The sequence below is a fragment of the Dromiciops gliroides genome, chromosome 2, assembly GCF_019393635.1.
Source record: "Dromiciops gliroides isolate mDroGli1 chromosome 2, mDroGli1.pri, whole genome shotgun sequence".
NCBI lineage: Eukaryota > Metazoa > Chordata > Mammalia > Microbiotheria > Microbiotheriidae > Dromiciops > Dromiciops gliroides.
In genome coordinates this window covers 21,637,382-21,656,854 of record NC_057862.1, presented here as the reverse complement: position 1 = coordinate 21,656,854, position 19,473 = coordinate 21,637,382, and the positions used below count along the sequence as shown (strand labels likewise).

The 19,473-nt window shown below is 47.6% G+C and overlaps 1 protein-coding gene across 2 annotated transcripts in view; it reads left to right on the top strand.

Annotated features, from left to right (window-relative positions):
• FAM13C (family with sequence similarity 13 member C) overlaps positions 1–19,473 on the top strand; it is a 92,968-nt gene that overhangs the window by 13,630 nt on the left and 59,865 nt on the right. The window lies entirely within an intron of this gene.

Below are 19,473 nucleotides of genomic sequence, written 5' to 3'. Positions count from 1 at the left end.
TGCCTGGTATGTAGTGGGTGCTTACTAAATGCTTATTGATTGACTGGGCACTCAGATACACACTGATGTCGGTTCAATGCTGCGCTTTCCCAGCAGTGACCCTGAATAGCCCGCCCCAGTGTTTGTTGTCATTGGTGCTTGGTGTGGTCTGTGCTGCTGGGACATTATTTTCTAAACTGAGTCCAGTGCTGTGTCCCTGGGCCTCTTGCGCTTCTACCTGGAAGTATGGGGAAAAAATGGACTTGACTGGCTGGCCTTGCCTGCCTCTGCCTCCATGCCCTCCCTTCTTGGGGAAGTGAGGATAGAAGTGGAGCCCTGGGATACCAGACTTTGTGAGGGCCGGCTGGCAACCGAGGCACCGCTGACCTGAGGGGAAGCAGGGGGAGGTCTGGTGCCCCACCCCCACCCCATGTCTGCCCTGCCGGCCAGGAGGCTCGATGGGAGGCCATAGCATTGGAAGATCGAGCTGTTAGACAGTCACCAGACTCCTGGCATTCTTGGCATTGGGCCCGCTGATCTGGGTCTGGCTGCTGGCCCCGAACCCCCGATTCACCAGCTAGCCTCCTGTCATCCAAGCCCTTCGTGTCTCTACAAACAGCAGGAGACTGAGGGTGCCAAGGGTGGATTCCCCATAGGTTACAATGTCCTCTGTGAGGTAGAGAGCTGGCCTGCGGCTGAGCAAGAGGGAACCCTCACTCTGATACCTGCTGGCTAGATGACCCCCTGTGACACTTTCCAAGGCTTGTGGTGCTCAGGAGGGTGCAACCTGCACTGGCAGCAGGACTTCCTTCCCCTGGGAGGGCCCTCTCCCAGTGAAATCCCGGGTCCAGCTCCTAACTGTCCTCCAGTACTGTCCAGGCACATTGCTTCATGTGGCATCTCCATGAGACTCCGTGTCTTTGCAGCAGCTTTAATTCAGACACGGGACCAACTGCTTTGGGCTCAGCAGCCCAGCGGAATCAGCGAGGCCGGGGCGGGCCTGGGCTTTATCGGCTCTTGTTCCTTAGTCCAGAAGGGACCAGACGGAGGCCATCTGGGCCAGCTCTCTCATCTGCAGACCCCTCTAGAAGGCAGAACTCACCACTGCAGGGTGGGCCGGAGGATCTCATCCTCCATTCTGCCTTCTCGCAGAGGAGGTGGGGTGAGCCCAGGCCCCAGCGCCCATTTTGATTCAGTTGGGTATACGCTTTTCATCTTTTATTAAAGTCTCATTGGACATCGCTGTGATGCTCGCAGCTCTCTTGGTTACTATATACATTTAAATGAATTAATTTCAGTGGATGATGGAACATGGTACTTTTCAGTCATTTCCTCTGTCTGTGGTGGGAGGCTTTGTTTGTTCCCTCTAATTCCTCTTCCTCTTCTGCAGCTATGATGTGCCACCCCCCCCCCAATTCCCCTGCTTCTGGTTTTTCACTTGGCGTCATTTCATAAAGCTCTTTCCCCAGGAGCCAATCTCCCTCCCGTGTGTTGTCTTAATGGCATTGGAGTAGCCCATTATGTTAATGGGCCTCTGCTTATTTAACCATCCCCCTGTTGGTGGACATTTAGGTACTTTCTAGGGTTGGGCTTTATCTGCTTTTTTTCTCTTTTGTAATTACATAGCACTGAGCATTTTTGAACAGAAAAGCTCTTTGTTTTTAAAAGTAAGGTTTAAGGGTAAAGTCTCCCCACAGTGGAATTATTGGATCAAAGGCTCTGATCATCTCTGTAATTGTCTTGTTGGCTAATATTTGTGTTTGCAGAGCTCTCTCCTCTCTTTTCTCTCTGTCTCTGTCTCTCCCCCCTTCTGTCTGTCTTGTTTTCTCTGTCAGTCTCTTTTCTTCCCTGTCTGTTCCTCTCTCCCCTTCCCTCCCTCCCTCCCTCCCTCTCTCTCTCTCTCTCTCTCTCTCTCTCTCTCTCTCTCTCTCTCTCTCTCTCTCTCCTCTCTCTCCTCTCTCTCTTTTTTCTCTTCATCTCTCTCTTCTCTCTCAACTTTCTCTTCTTAGGTTTCTCTGTCTCTTTGTTTCTCACTCTCACTCTTTCTGTCTCTGTCTCTCATTCTCTCTCCTCTCTCTGTTTCTCTTTCTTTCTGTCATGTTCTTTCTCTGTCTCCCTGTCACTTTCTCTCCCTGTCTCTGTCTCTTGGGGTTTCTCTATTACTTTGTTTCTCTGTCACTTGTTTATATCTGTCTTCTACTTTCTGCTATCTCTCTATCTCTGTCTCTTTGTGGCATATAAAATTATATGTGGTGGCCCTATAATTGTTCCAAGTTTTAGGGAAAATTGGCTGGGATTTCTCATATATTGTTACTTAGAAATTAGAGGCTACTGTACCAGTTTTGGGGGCATTAAGCATTTATTAATGCATATTAAATATTAGTAAAGATAGTGAGTACATGGCTCAGAAATGTTAGAAGCCCTATATATACCTAGGATGGAAGGGAGAGAGAGAGCAACATGGGAGAGGGAAGAGCGTGCCAGGAGAACAAGAGGCCCCTCCCCAGGGTTTTTAACCTGTCTCAGGTAGAGGTGGGTCACTCCAACTTGATCCAAGCTAATTGGCGGGTAACATTCAAGTCCATTGATTGACATGACTTGAGGGTGGTCTTAGGGTAGTTAACTTCCTTAAGTTAGTTAGGAAGGTTGATCTACATTTTCTTTGAAGTTCTCTTGACTCTGGGCTGGCCCTGTAAAACCAGCCAGAGTTCCTGTGTGTATGTGTATGTGTGTGTGTGTGTCTATTTTCTTGTGCTGGTTGGTTCCTTCCAGCTTTAGATCAATGGTCCTGCAGTCAGGGATCCCCTGCTGGGCCACGTGCCTGCTCTCCAAGGTCTAGCCTTATCACTAGGAGATTGGCCATCTCTTGCTGACTGGCCCTGTTTCCCACTGAACCCTTCCTTTAAGATTCTGAGGAGTCTTTGTTAGTGGAGAAGGCATCCCTTGGTGACATCCACCATGCTGATCCCAAAAGGAAGACAAGAGGGGCCACATTACTTCCCCCTTCCTGGGGCCAGCAATGACAGCTTGTGTCCCATGGTCCTCACCCCTGGCAACGGGCTCCAGGAGGTCACAACCCTCTTCCTTCCTTCCTTCTTTCTTGTGTGTTTTTTTTTTTTTTTTTTTTTTTTTGTGGAGCAAAGTGTCTGAGGCCAGATTTGAACTCAGGTTCTCCTGACTCTGGGGCTGGTGCTTTATCCACTGTGCCACCTAGCTGGCCCCCAGCCCTCTTCCTTTTTTTTTTTTTTTTTTTTTTTAGTGAGGCGATTGGGGTTAAGTGACTTGCCCAGGGTCACACAGCTAGTAAGTGTTAAGTGTCTGAGGCTGGATTTGAACTCAGGTCCTCTTGACTCCAGGGCCGGTGCTCTATCCACTGCACCACCTAGTTGCCCCCCTGCCCTCTTCTTTCTGAGGGCTTCCTCTGGCTGGTTGGAAAAGTCAGTGTTCCTCTGGTGGTGATGGGGGGCTCCTCTGATCCCCTGCCCAGGGAACCCCCAGTCCTGGCTCCACAGGAGATCAGTCTCTGGGTTCTTGTACAGTATCCAGCAGCTGTGCTAAGAGCTAAAAGGCCCAACCTGTATGTTTCTCTTGCAATACTAAGAATCTTCCCAAAGACCTTCCCCAAAAGCCCTTCACTGATGGATTTACTGGGGTCCTGATTTCAGAGAATTCAGATCTCCTAGCTCCGGCTACGTATTTAAATCAGGAGGCTACTATTTTGGAGAGTTGGTAATTTCGTCACATTTTAGTTTCTTCTCCAATGGGAATTAGAATCATAAATTGGAAATGTAACCTGTGGTGGGAATTCCCTTTGTCCTCTTGACCCACCCACAGTTACTTAGCCTCTCAATCCTTCAGACTGAGCCGTGATGAGATCACCAGGGGTCCTAATTTCAGAACCAGAATTGAGGCATGGACCCTTTTGTCAAGTTTGTGAAGCCCCTGGGCCCTTTGTCAGAGGAATACTTTTAAATGGATAAAATAGAATACGTAGAATTACAATATATCAAAATGTAATAGGGCAGCTAGGTGGCACAGTGGATAAAACACTGGCCCTGGATTCAGGAGGACCTGAGTTCAAATCCAGCCTCAGACACTTACTAGCTGTGTGACCCTGGGCAAGTCACTTAACCCTCATTGCCCAGGAAAAAAATTTTTTTTTAATTAAAAAAAATGTAATAGTCCAAACAAAAATGGATGCTAGCTGTTAAAGGAAAGTTTGGTCTGTTAGTCAGTAAGCATTTACTAAGTGCCTGCTTGGGCCTCAGTTTCCTTCCTTGTAAATTGGTGTCTGAGGTCTCTTCCAGGTGAGGACCCAGGAAGCTGTGGACACTTTCCCTGGACCAGATTCTGGTGGATAGGCTGCAGAGGAGCAGACTGAGGCCAGCCCTGACTATTCCCAACCCTTGGGGGATGCCAGTGGGTGGCAGCGATTGCCCCAGGCGCCCCCCCCCCTTTGTGAAGCTTGAGAAACATTCAGGATTGATTCCTCTCCTATAGAATCTTATGTGGACACACACACTTGATTCTGGGGCTTAATAGACCAACTGTTTTTGAACTAGTAAGGACAGATGCCCTTTAAGGCAAACAAAGAGCGTCTGTCTCTGAATGAACAGGACGGCTTGGAATAGAGCGGCCAGTTTGGCTGGAGTGTCGTGGTCCCAAAGAGGAAGATCAGGGAAAGCTTCCTAATTAGGAGAATCTGGTCAGTGTGGAGCAGGCTGCTTTAGGTGACCCTCTCTTAGGGACGTTGTAAGTGGTGGGGAGGGTTCTCGTTCACATATGGATGGTGTGGTGGAGTTAGGAAGGCCTGAGTTCGAATTCTGCTGTGACTCGTTCCTGGGCAAGTCACTTACCCTCTCTGAGACTCAGTTTCCTCATCTGTAAAACAAGGATATCAAGAGCACCTGCCTCAGCAGGAGATCAGAGTTACCTGCACTTGGCCAACCTTAAAGTGCTCCATAAATACTAGCTCTCCTTGTTGTTGTTATTCTAATACTGGGTGGATTAGGTAGCCCTTCCACTTCAATGTATCTGGTTTGGCTCCATTCAGTTGTTCAGCATCACCTGGGACGCAAAGGCAAAAACTAAGACAACCCTTCACCGAATTTCCATGGGGTGTGTGTGTGAGTGTGTGTCTGTGTGTGTGTGTGAGTGAGTGTGAGCGAGTGAGTGTGTGTCTGTGTGTGAGTGTGAGTGAGTGTGTGTGTGAGTGTGAGTGAGAGAGAGAGAGACTTCAGGTGGAGGAGTATCCTTTAGGCTGCTGGAGATCTCAGAATTTGGAGCTGGGAGGAATGGGAGAGACCACCCAGTCCCGCCCTCTCTCATTTTACTGGTGACGTGATAAGGCCAGCCTATGTTACTATTATTCATTTAAAAACATCCTTCTGAGAAGGGTCCCCAGGCCTCCCCAGGCTTGGGCTGCTCCAGGTGAGGCAGGGGCCTCAGGGGGTGACGGTCCCCTGTTCTCAGCTCCGGTCAGAGCCTAGCTGGAGGAGGAGGGCCCCCCTGGGCCCCCCATGTCATTGGGAGGGTGTCCAGGGGAGGAAGCCAAGGTGGTGTGGAACCTCAGATTCGTGCCTTGGGAAGACGGGTGGAAGGACTGGGGACGCTTAGCCTGAAGAAGATGGTGGGAGCCTAGATGGGTGCTGGAGGGAGCCCCAGAGTAGCCCCTGAGGTCCCTCCCAGCTCTCAAGCTCTGCCCCATTGGATTGGGAGGGATGGACCCAAGTGACGGGGAGGAAAATCCAGAAAACTTCCTAATGATTCGAATTCTCTCCCAGTAGAATGGGCCACCTTGGCGGTCAGACAGCAGCTCCCTGGAGGCCTCCCAGGAAAGACCAACCATTTTTAGGGTCTGTTAGGGATGGACTTCTTCTGTCATAGGTTGGTCTAGGCGGCCTCGGATCCAGAGATGGAGAGGCCACTTATTCCAACCCTTTCTATTTTCCTGATGAGGAAGCTGAGGGAGTAAGAGGTTAATGCTCTCTTTCAACTCTGAGAATCTGTTTTTTCTGATTACTGGAGGAGAAGGAAGGATTCTCCGGTCATGGATGGCCTAAGGGCTGGGAGGTTCTATCTTGTTTAGCTTCTCATTGGACATTAAACATGGTTCAGAGTAGGGCTTCTTAACCTGTTTTGGGTCAGGGAGCCTGGGGAAGCCTGTGGACCCCTGGTAGAAGGATGTTTTTAAATGCATTAAGTACAATACATAGGATCACAAAGGAAGCCAGTTATATAAATATACATGAGATATATACATATACATGCATGTTTACAATGTATATGTGTATAAAACAAGTTCATGGACCTCAGATTAAGAAGCTCTGGTAGAATATGCCAAATTCTGTCTTATGGGAACTTCTGTCTTTTTTTGGTTTTTTTTTGAACTTCTGTCTTAATGGGATTAAGAGGCCCAGTCTGCTCAGACCCAGAGTTTAGGTAGCAAGACCCACTTAATCTTCAGTCTCTTGACTCAGTTATATCCCTCAAGTAGCCAACCCTATTGCAATATTCACGCCCTCATACTTTCAGGTGTTTTTTCTCCTCCTTTGCACCATGAATTAAAGAACTTTCACCCCATAAAGAGCCATGCCTTCTTTCATTCTTTAGCCTGATGGGTGTTTTGAGTAAGGATTCTGTCAGTTTACACACACACACACACACACACACACACGCACACGCACACGCACACGCACACGCACACGCACACACCCACACACCCACACACCACAAAACTTCATCTTGAGGAGAAAGATTAGCCTAGAGAAGTTCACTGTGGTTGGACCAAATCGACAGGGAATGACTCTTATTTCTAATGAGCCCAGCCTAATGGTCTTTTGCCCTTGGAAGATGTTGGGTAGAAAGCTCAAGGCTTTGCTCAATAAGTATTTGTGGAGTTGAGCTGAAGGGGAGAGGACATTAGAGGTCATTTAGGACACCCTCCAGCCCAGAGGTTGCAGACACAAAGCCCTTGGCCCATGTCCCTGACAAGATGTTCATGCAGCCTTGGCTAAGACTGGGTGTGCAACAACCTGCTAATAGGGGACTCCCTGAGTCCATATAGCAAGCGCCCCATTACTCACCGGGACAGCTCTAATTATTAGAAGGCTTTTCTTGACATTTGGCTCAAATCTGTTGCCTTCAAAATCACAGGACTTGAGCTAGAAGGGATATCAACCCCTCAATCAATCAACATTAATTAAGTACCTACTGTGTGCCAGGCACTGTGATCTTTGAGATCCCCTAGTCCAAACTCTTTATTTCTTCAGTGAAGAAACTGAGCCTGGGAGAGGTCAAGGGATTTGCCCAAAGTCACATATATGTAGCAGACCAGGATTCAAACCCAGGGCTTCTGACCCCTGGACTCACTATACTAGTTCATGCTGCTTTCATAAATGGGTATGATAATAGCACCTGCTTTTCAGCGTCATTGTGAGGCCCAAATGAGATAATATTTGTGAAGTACTTAGCAAGCCTTAAATCCCTCTGTAAATGTTCTCTGCTGCTGGTGTTACTGATTCTGTGCTATTCACACAGAATGGGTCCTATCCTGTTCCCTTCTCACATTTGAAGACTGTTGTCATTAATGCCCATCCACCTGAGTCTTCTCTTTGGGCCCTGAACATACCAGTTCCTAGAATCATTCCTCACAATTCAGTTCAGGTGGCCAAACAATTATTAACCACCTCCTCTGTGTTAGGAGATCTGAGAGAACTCAAAGGGATCTTCCATTCCATTGTGCTAAGTACTGGACAAATACAAAGTAACCTCTGGAGAGTGGAACAATTGTAGAGATCTGCCAAGTCCTCAGAGCCATTACTAGGGAGGGGCAGTGGTGCCTTGTCTCAGGGCATTGAATTTATAGGGTACTAATGGCACTTTCTGTCTTGGGCAACCTGGGAAATGTAGAAGTGACAAGGTAGGAACAACAATACTTAGCAACCAGTTAGTAACAAGATTTGCCTAAGAGAGGGAGCCTCTAATTGTTTAGTCATTTTTTTTTTTACTCCATGAGGTTATACCCACAGTCCCCTTCTTTTTAATTGGTACCTGATACTCCAGGCCAGCCTCCTGAGTAGTGGCTTTACAATGACTTGGCTAGAAAAAATTGGTTTGAAAGTGCTTTTTATGTTGCTTATCTCAGACGTGTTTTGTCTGGAGTAGAAATCGCTGATTATATTCCCGTGGCATCTGAGCTTTGTTTTGAAGGGACTTAGGGAGTCTCATTCTAGGTATGGGAAATCCCTTGGGAAAAGGTAGGGAGATGGAATGTCATGTCGTCTTGGCTAGGATATGGAGACTTTGGGAGGAGGAGTGATGTGTGATTGGTCAGGAAAGCAAGGTTAGAGTCAGATTGTACACAGAGTAACACTTGACCATCCGTGGTTTCCGGAGGCTCCTGCATCCTTGGCATCCTCCCAGATGAGGTCTGTTTGGACAGTGTCCCTCTTTTCCTGTGCCTACTGGGCAGCCACAGCAGACACGGCTGTGCCCTTGCCAACCTGCTGAGGGGTAGCTGGTCAACACTTTGAACATACGTCTTAAAATGCTTCCCCGGGGAAACAGGATGGGCCATTTGGGCACTGCCTCTTATTAGCATATTTCAGAACCCACGGAGATTTGCAGATTCGTGTCTTTGAGTGATGGGTGATATTTATCCATGGGTGGTGAGTGCTTTAGGCAAAGAAAACAGCTTAACTGGGATGTGCGTGGCCTGTTTTGGAGGCTGGAGGCAAAGCTGTTTGGAAAGTGTAGATAGCACAAAAAATAAGAAGCTGACATTTAGGAGGACTCAGAGTTGCCAACCCAAACTTTTGTCAGAGATGACAAAAATAGTGCTCTTGGCCTGAGAGCCCGCGTCTCTCTACTTTCAGCTTGGAAATTTAGGCTCCCTTCCTCCCTCGACCCCAGATGGAAGTATCAGACCACCATAGAGTTGGGCCCTGATAGTCCTCATTGGACAAGGGAGGAAACTGAGGCCCAGAGAGAGCCAGTGACCAGCCAGGACTCACACCTGGGTCCTCTGGCTCCAGTGTGAGCATTTACTCCACTGACTAAAGGGCGGTCAGTCCCTTTTCTCAGGGTGGAAGCAACCAGTCTTCCATGCCCTTTGTGGCTGGGAACCAGGTGAAAAGGCCGACCAGGCTGGTTTGTCTACATTTTGTGCCACTCCTGCTTCTGATGTGAATTACTTCGGGGAAGTTGAGGTAGAAGAGAGGAATCTGGTAACTTTCCCAGGCCCGCAAGTTAAACTACGGGGGATGGGTTCATTTTGGGCAGGTGGCAGTGGCCCACGGACCAGATCCGGGGCAGGGGGTGTCCCCCAGCTCTGGGCAGCCAGTTCTTGGGCTGTACCAACTTTTGCCCACAGTCCTCATGCCCCATTGCTATTGGTGATGACTCCTTTAGCAAAGGGGAATGGAAAAACTGCTACTGCCCGGGATTTTTAAAACGAAATGTGTCGGCTGATTGTCCAAATAAGAAGAGAGACATCATTGTGTTATCTGCATCAATAATAATTGCTGCCATTTATTTAGCATTTAAAGTTTGTATTACTTTATTTGGGAAAACTATGAGAACTGGGTGAGGTCGGCAATTAGAGGTTTCCTTATTCCCATTTTATCAGTGAGGAAACTGAGGCTTAGGAGTGTTAGAGAAGTGAAGGGACTTGCCTGGGATCACACAGCTGGTAAGTGTCAGAGGGAGGCTTCCCGACTCTATGTCCCACAGTCACTGTATTAAGCTGGGAAATTGAAATGTCGTTGTTCAGTCGTATTTGATTCTTTGTGGCCCCATTCGGGGTTTTCTCGGCAAAGCCATTGGAGCAGTTGGCCATTTCTTTTGCCCTCTGGAAGCTTACATTCTGAGGAAGAAGTTAACACACAAAAGGAATTGAAAAGCTGGAGGCTGATACAAATAAAACAGGAGGTAAAGCTTTTATAAGTACTTAAAAAGCAGACAAACCAACCAAAAAATCCCCCCTTGTTCGGGGCCTCTCACAGCTATGTCAGCTGCCAGCGCCCCCCAAAATCACCTGCCATCTCTGTATATTGCTCGAATGGCCTCTTCTATTAGACTGGGACTTTGCTGAGGGCAGGGCTGGATTTGCAGCCCCAGCTCCCAGCCCATGCGGGAACCCTCCGCTCGGCAAATGCTTTTTGGATGACTTCAGCTCTCTGCTTATGATCCAGTTTTGGCCTTTTCGATGGCCGCAACCATTAGGAAATTTTGTTCTGTTGTTTCGGTTTGTGTTTTTGGACCCACAGCTTCCTTTGACTCTTTGCTCTTGCTTCTGCCCTTTGGGGCCCGGCAAACCGAGGCTAATGCCCCTTCCTTATGGCAGCCTGTCAGGCACTTGAAGATGGCTCTCCTGTCTCCAGAGTCTTCTGCAGACTAAAGAATGCCAGTGTGCGGTGGTGAGCTAATCACATTCATGTGCATCTCCACAGATGCTGTCAGGAGCAGTTTTCATTTTCCACAGGTAGTCTCTCTCTCTCTCTCTCTCTCTCTCTCTGTCCCCATCACAAGACCCGTGGGCCTAGCTCTTTTGTGTCCTGCTGTCTTGTGACTGGCTCTGCCGTCTAGGGGTGCCCAGCAGCGTCTAACCACAATGGGGAGGTTATTTAACAGGAGAACAAGAGCAATTGTCCCCTGCCTGGGCTCTGGCAGCTTGCCCTCTGCCTGAGGCATCTTAGACAGCGACAGTCTGCACATGGGACTGAAACTATCCCCCATAGGGCTTCTGTTGGGGTTCCCCAGCCTTGGTGTCCCCCTGCCCTGTCGTGGTCAGGTTTCTCAAAGTGATGAGGCCTGAAGCCCGAGAGATGCAGCCGCATCAGGGCTATTGCCCATCAGGGTTCAACAGCACAGGGAGGCTTGGCCGAAGGCCCCTTGCCACCCTCTTACCCCTCCCTTTCCCATCCGGTTCCTCCCGCCCTGGTGGCCTCAGGCTCATCATCTGGTGGAGAATTAGACTTGACATTGGATTCAGGAGCTCCATGAGGCAAGGCCTCCATCCACTTGGCTCCTGGGATTCTGAAAATTAGAGCAATGAACCAAATAACCTTTGATGTCCTTCACCCTTGGGATGAGAAAGGCAACCCCCAGGGAACAGGAACAGCATCCTCATTGCCACTGGTCAGGAACTCTCAGATTTAAATGCACACACACATATACATCCATGTAAATATACAAACCCACGTATACATATACATGCATGTGTTTATGTGTATATATGCATACAAAGCATGTATATGCCCAGCCTTTGTCTCTCTCTCTCTATATATATATATACAGATATGTGTGTATATGTACATTGTGTGTATATGTGTGTATGTATATGTATGTGTATATACACCAGATCGCTATACCCAGCTTCTGTCTATACACGCACATGCAAACACACATACACATGAATACATACATATGTATGGGCCCTTTCTACCCAATGCAGAGCTTCACTGACGGTCAGGAGTCAGTCACTAAGCATCTATTCTATACCTGTAGGACAAGGGAAGGATTCCGTCTCCTTTCTGGCTCTTTGATTCCTCTCCCACTGTGGCTGTGAGGACCCTCTCAGAAGCCGCTGCTGTTATTCTTGTCAGGGATAATTCACAGCAGACAAAGCCCCAGGCCCCAGAGTTAGGACCTGAGACTCAGAGCCCCTCTTGGACACCTCTTGGTGAGGAGATGCTGCAGCACAAGTCACTCAGCTTTTCTGAGGTTGTTTCTGTATCTGGAATAGGGGGACAATGGCAGGACTTGTGGGAAATTCTTCACTCAGTCATCGAGGAGAGGGCTCTTTGTAGCCTTCAAAGCATGTAGAAAAGTGAGTTGCTGTTTTCAGAGCCATTCGCTCTCTGAATGGAAGGCCCAGAGAGCCGGTTGTCAGGGTGAGCATTTATCAGGTGCCTTTTGTGTACTAAAGCCTGGAGACATCCCAAAATGCAAAAGCATGGCTGGTCCCCTCAGGGAGCTGGTGTACCCGTGGATCAGAGAGCCTGTGAGGTCGATAGAGGTGGGGTCAGTGGAAAGCATTTCCCCCTCTTGGGTCTCTCCAAGCAGAAGCGGGATGACTGATCGGCACTTATGTTCATAGTGGGATTTCCTTCACTTGCAGTGTGGAATTTTTACTATCTGGGTCTCTTCCAACTCTCCATCTCCCTTATTCAAAGAGCCGATTCATGATAAAATTCATAGTAGTGTTGCTGTTACTAGTAACCCCAATATAATGATCCTTCTTGTCAATGCTATTAATTATTTTGTTTTTGGGTTTTTTTTGAGAGGCAATGGGGGTTAAGTGACTTGCCCAGGGTCACACAGCTAGTAAGTATCAAGTGTCTGAGGCCCGATTTGAACTCACGTCCACCTGAATCTAGAGCCAGTGCTTTATCCACTGCACCACCTAGCTGCCCACAATGCTATTAATTATTAATAATAATCATGTGCGGGGGCAGCTAGGTAGCATAGTGGATAAAGCACTGGCTCTAGATTCAGGTGGACCTGAGTTCAAATCCGGCCTCAGACACTTAACACTTACTAGCTGTGTGACCCTGGGCAAGTCACTTAACCCCAATTGCCTCACCAAAAAAAAAAAAAAAACAAAAACCAAAAGAAAATCCGGCATCAGATCCCGCCTCAGACATTCACTGCCTGTGTGAGTGACCCAGGGTGAGGGAGCTGTTTGTTCCCTAAGGAGAGGCAGGTGCATTGTGCTAGCGTCTCTCTTTTTTTTTTTTTTTTCAGAGCAGTAATGAAGCCTTGATTCACAGCAGACATTTCTAACAACTTCGCCCCAATCACAGCCACTTTCCTTGATCCCTCTGCAGTTTCATGGTTGATGTGGAACAGTCATTTTCCTATTGATCCTATTTTCCCATGATTCGATGGTCACAAGTAAGATATTGGTGTTAAAGGTCGGCTTTCTGTTTCCGGCATGGCTTGGTGTCATTGAAAACCCTGAGTGGTTTTCCACACGCCTCATTGGGAATCCCTCCTCACTCCTCATTTCTTCCTGTTAAATTCTGGGCCCAGTTCATTGTCTTATTACTCTTGGATGCGATAATCACAGAATTTGGGGAGTTGGAAGGGGACTCAATGGCTGTCAAGTCCAGCTCCCTGAAGAAGGATTTCCCCTAGGACATACCCAGAGGCTATATCTTTGTATTCAGTTGAATTGTTAATTTAGGGAACCTCTGTGTTATCTCAATAGGCTCCTAGAATTAGAGCTGGAAGGGACCTTAGTCTAACCCTCTACTTTTACAGATGAGGAAACTGAGTCACACAAATAGTAAGTATCAGAGACAGAATTTTCTCCTGGGTCCTTGGGCTTCCAGTTCTGTACTCGTTCCACTCTAAAAGGAAGCCTTGGAAATGACTAAGATCAGTCATTTCAACACAGGCCTCTCTCAGCTCTCCTCCGAGCCTCTCCCACCCACTTTTAGCAGTTCTTTTGTTTGGGGAGACTTGTGACCTGGATGGGGGGGAGGGGCTAGCTCACCCAAAGAATTGGAGGCTCATCACGAATCTTGTAAAATAAAAAGAGATTTAGTAGGAGAGGAGTATATGGCTGGGGAACAGATCAGCTTGGTGACTGCCCCCCTGGAGTAAGGGAAGACTGGGAAGGGAATGACTAGGTAAGTGGAAATGCAAAGACTGGCGCTGGGTAACTAAGAGGGGATGTTTGGTAACAGTATCAGTGGGATATGCAGCATCCAGCGCTACCCTACTTATCCTCTGGCAGACCTTAGTATTGCTTATCAGCCTAATGGGGAATGTCCTGCCACACCTCATACCTGAGGTGGGAGAGAGCTGCTTTTCCCTCTGTCTTGGGGGGTCAGGATCTTTAGATTTCTTGGGGTCCCACAGGAGTATGCAGGAGTGGGGTAGGGAGGAGGTGGAATATTGTAGACCCTTTTAAATTCCGTGGATGTGTTCATTGCTTTCTCCTTTCTTTTAAAAAATCTTTGTTAAAAGGAGTGGGTCATTGTATGGGGAGGGATATAGTCTGAAATGAACCTGATAGAAAAGCCAACAGTAGTGGTAAAGTTGTAGAATCTCTGGCTGTTCTAGTTCAGGCTTCAATTCCTCCCCCCTGCCCCCTCCCCCCTTAGTTATTGCCCCTTGCTGATGGCTAAGCCCTGCAAGTAGAAGTCTTTGTTAAAAGGAAAACCTTGACATTTTCTTGTCAGTGATGGTCAGGCCAGTGAATAAACAAGATCTTTCCTCACATAAGGACAAGAAAAACCCAGTCCCATTGGCAGTCACTGTGAGTGAGCAGTCCTTAAGAGTGAAATGTCTAATTCTGGGGTGCAGCTCTGTTAATTGGCCCTGGAGCAGGAGGCCCTGGGCTTGTGTGATCTTGGGGTACTTCACTCAAACCATCTCAGGCCTCATCTCTAAAATGAGGGGGTGGGGAGGGATGGCCTCTGGGGTGCTCCTCATCTCTCTGGGATCCTGGGATCTGCCTGAACAAGATTAAAGTGTAAGTGGGAAATATCTAACCAAGTCCATCCAATACTGCAGAACATAAATGATGGTAACATGGGGTTTTCTAAGTCAGTGTGCAGAGGCAGGGGTGTGGTTTGGTGGCCTCTGCTCCTCGTTGAGTTTGTCACCCCCTAGCATCCCCCACTAACTTCCCTTTCTGATAATTGAGTGGGGGGTGTGACCTTTGAAGGAGGGGACAGTTGTCATCAGTGCCTCACCTCAGGGCCGGGATCTGACTTTAAAGTATTACCCCAAAATGTGATTAATCTAAGGGCCATCTTAATCAATTACCACTTAGAGGAAAAAAATGTGGTCTGAGCCCAGAAAAGTGAACATACATCTCAAGTGACTGCTGCTGCTGCTGCTGCTTCTTTTGAGGCAGTTGGGGTTAAGTGACTTGCTCAGGGTCACACAGCTAGTAAGTGTCTGAAGTCAAATTTGAACTCAGGTCCTCCTGAATCCAGGGCCGGTGCTTTATCCACTGCGCCACCTAGCTGCCCCCTATATGCATGTTTTGAGACAAGTTTTAAGCATTAGATCAGTGGATCAATATTTCTTAAGGGCCTTCCAAAGGTAATACGCTAAGCTCTGGGGCTACAAAAAGAGTCTCTCAAGGACCTCACACATGCATACAAATATATAGGAAGCATGCTATAGATACTTGTGGCTAAAGATAGAAAATAGAGTAGGATAAATAGAAAATCACTAACTGGAATTGAGGGGGCTGGGGAAGGCTTCTTCTTTTTTTTTTTTGGCGGGGCAGTGGGGGTCAAGTGACTTGCCCAGGGTCACACAGCTAGTGTCAAGTGTTTGAAGCCGGATCTGAACTCAGGTCCTCCTGAATCCAGGGCTGGCGCTTCACCCACTGCGCCACCCAGCTGCCCTCTGGGGAAGGCTTCTTGTAGAAGCTTTAGCTGGGGCTTAACAGTGGCCAGGGAGGCCCATAGGTAGGGCAGAGGACAGAGAGAATTCCCAGAGCAGAGAGGAGGGTCTTCTTCGTGCCATATCCAGGAGGCCAGTAATGAAGGGTATAAGGTGGGAGGAAGAGGTAAGAGGCTTGGAAAGGTTTGAGGGGGGCAGGGTGGGAAGGGAGTTGAACACCAAACAGCATTTTGGGACCCACTGCAGTTTATTAATGGTCAGACCTGCTGAGTGGAGGGTGGATTGGAAGGGGGACTGAGACAGGCAGACACACCCTCGTAGCCCAGGTGTGAGATGATGAGGGCCCATCGCTGGGTGGATGCAGTGTTGGAGGAGAGCAAAGGACCTGTCTGAGAGATGTCGCAAAGGTGAAACACAGGACTGTGTCATATTGTATGGGAAGGGGAGAGGGTGAGAGATAGTCACCCAAGGATGACTCCTAGGCTGGATCCTGAGATTCTGGGGGCTTGGTGTTGCCATCTATAATGATAGGGAAAAAGGGAGGTGGAGGAGGGTAATGATGATGAGTTGAAGAGTAGGCAAGGGCAAACTAATTGTCCCTAAAGCCCCTGGGAGCTGTTTATCTTTCAGACTGAGAGGTGGGGACTCAGGATTGAGGGCGGAGCTTCTAGTCCTGAGGGAGTTTTTGAAAACTCTCTAGGAAAAGCAGAGAAGTTGGAGGGAGCAGCTGAGGTGGCCACGGAGATTCCATGGTAATTTAGAGGCCACTTCTCGTCAGGAACCCTTCCCTCTCATGGGCTTGCTGTTCTAGCAGAGAGCGAATAGCTGGAGTTGCGACTTCTTCGACACTAGCAAGTGACGGATTTTGGAACATGGTGAATCTTCTCCACTCTCCCTTCTCCCCCTGGTTACGTTGCCCAAAGCCGTGGGGACCAGGGGAATCCCGCAACGATGCTTGGCTGTTTTGAGTGATTTCCCCGCTTGTCATTCAGTTTTTTCTAGCCATGAATGGTTTATAGCCGCATTCTAAATTTTTGTTTTTATGGAAAGTGAGAGGGAGTCAAATTAGTGGCCATTTGAGCTAGATTCAAGTAAGAGATCCAGTCAGGATTGGCAACAGAGTGCCCGTGGCTTCTAAGTATTTTATGGGTTATATTTTCAATTTCCATTTTTCGGTTCCTTTTTTTGTGACCCCTTTTGGGATTTTCTCGGCAGATATCAAAGTGGCTTGCCATTTTCATCTCCAGCTCATTTACAGGTGAGGAAACTGGGGCAAACAAGGTTAAATGACTTGCCTAGGGTCACACAGCCAGTAAGTGTGTGAGGCTGGTTTTGAATGGGAAGAGGAGTCTTCCTGACTCCTGGCCAGGTGCTTTATCCACTGGGCCACCTAGCATAGCTCAACTTAATTATAGGTTTGTCTTGGTTATTCCCCATCTCCTTTCAGACTACCTTCATTGACTCTTCTCTCCTTCTCTCTCTCTTCCTCCTCTCACTCCCTCCCCCCCCCTCCCTTTTTGTCTTTTGGTCTGTCTCACTCTTCCTTCCTCTCTCCTTCCCTCCCTCCACCCCTTTTTCTCTCTCAATTTATTTGCACATTGTGTCGGATGCCTTGTTTCCCCTTTTAGAAAGCAAGGTCCCTGAAGCCAGTGGCTTTTTTTGGGTGAATTTGTTTTTGCCTTTCTTTATATCCTTGGTGCTTGTATGGTGCCTGGCATATTGTGAGCACTTAATAATGCTTGTTGACTTACTGATGATTCAATATAACAAACTTATTACATGCCTTTTATGTGCCAGGAACTGTGCTAGGTGATTGGGCTTGAAATAAAGTATTTGAGACAGTTCCTGCCTTCAAAGACCTTCCATTCTATCAGGGGAAACAACCTGAGAGCAAGCAAAGCAAATCTAAGCTGTAGTCCAAGTAAATTCAAAGTTATTCTTTTTTGGTTTTTATTCTAGTTTTTGGAAATGAAGAAGCACTAACCAAGGTGTTGGGAAAGGCCTTGGAGCTGAGCTTAGAAGGGAGTTATGGAAGAGTCAGAGATGAAGAGGAAGAGCAGTGTTAGGGGCTTTCAGGACTGAGCCTCCCCACCAGAAAAAAAAAAATCTTGCTTAAGATCTTTCCTGAAAGCGATTTCTTTACAAACATCTTTACAGTTACTGACTGACTGACTGATGTGCTCTTTGTTAAACTTGGATTCTGAGCCTGAGTTGGTGGCTTTGGGTTCATAAGAAAGGAATTTACCAGACACAGTGGGGGAAGGGTGTAATGGAATGAAAAACAGATGGACACTTGGCATGTCTATAGGGCTCTTTTGAGGGGAGGGGTTCCGGAACTTTGTTGGGTGTTTGTTGCTCTAAAATGAAAATCTTTGTAGACTTTAGAGACCATCCTCTCTGATTTTCCTCTCAACTTCTCCCTGCTTCCCTTCCCAACCCCCAGAACTTTCACTGAGGTGACACGCTTAAATGTAAAGTCCAACCCTTGGGTCCAAAAAATCAACTTCAGAAGCACAGCATGAGGGGGTCCGGACAGAGTTTCATAGAAGAGGCATCAGGGAGAGGCAGCAACGGAACAGGGCTCCTAGGGAAGCTTATCTGATCACAGACTGCCTTGTCAGACCCCAGCTAGAGTGTTGTGGTCAGTTTATAGAGCTCTCTGTTGTGTTGGAGAAAAAGAAGACCAAATGGAATATGTCTGGGAAAAGGTCTCCTAGGGTGGTGACAGAAATGGACACTGTACCGTTACAGGGTTGGCTGAAGGGACTGGTTGGGAATGATTAGCCTGAAGATGGGGAGTCTTAAGGGAGTCTCAATAGCTTTTTCAAGTATCATGTGGAAAAGGGGTTATTTGAAAGGGATCTGCTTTGCCCCAGAGGGCAGACTGAAGGGCAGTGGGAGAATTATAAAGATTAGATTTCTTATTTGTTCCTCACAGTAACCATGGGACTTGGGACATATTATTATCCCCATTTTGCAGATATGGACACAGAAGTTAATTGACTTGCCAAGGGTTACACAACTAGTAGTGTCTGAGGCTGAATCTGAACCGTAGATTCTTGATCCAGACCCAGCACACTACCTACTGAACCATCCTGTTGCCTCTGAATTTCAGTGTTCTTCATAATATCTAGCCTGTTCTTTAGCGTACTTTTAATTGGTAACATGCAGCATCCTACTCAGATCCACCCTGCATCTCTCCATTGCTGCATGGATGATGAAGTATATTAATTTATATGCAAAAGAACTGCTATGCTGTAAGAGAGAGAGAGAGAGGGGGGGGGGCCAGAGTTATTTGAAAAGTTCAAGGCAGTATAGTCGTACCCAGAATTATAGTTGTTCACTCAATCATCACTGATCAAGTCGATCAAGTCCCCACTATGTGCTAGACACTGTGCTAAGTGCTGTTAAAAATAATTGTTTCATTTAAACAGCTGTTCAGAAATCTTTTCAGTTGATCAGGTGGCCCAGTTATAGTTACTGAAAGTAATAAAGCCTGAATATATTTTAAAAGGTTTTTATGATTCACAGTTGACGTCAGTTCAACCTGGCTTTCCTCCCATTCAATCCAAATAAGGATGATTGTAGTAAATGATAGCGTTTTTTCCCCTAGCTGGGCTGAAGGCATCCCTTCATTGACTCTCTGTTGCCTTCCAATTAAATTCTAAACTCCTTATCTTGACATTCAAGGACCCCCACCACCCAACCTCCCTGTTTGCCCCCAGTTTTTGCAGTCCTAACCACCAGATTCATGACCCTTCAGGGCTGGAAGGAAATTCAAAGACCAGTGGGCCACATTTTAGGAAGGTGTTGACCAGGCGGAGCTGGACTAGAAAGGTGAGAGAATGGCTACAGCCCATGTCCTTTCATACTGGTTGGAAGCACTGGGGGTAGTTAGCTGGGGAAGATACAGTCGGTGCCTTCAGATACTGGGAGGGTTTTCCTCCGGAAGAGAGAATAGACTGGTTCTGTTTGTTTTTTCCATAGTGGACGAGTAGGAGCAACGGGCAGCAGTTATGGAAAAAAGCAGATTTGGGCCTGGTGCAGAGGAAGACCGGGGTGGGAATGAGGTCATCCCCCAACCCTGCCTTGTTGCAAATGTGGTGGAGATGATGCCTGTCC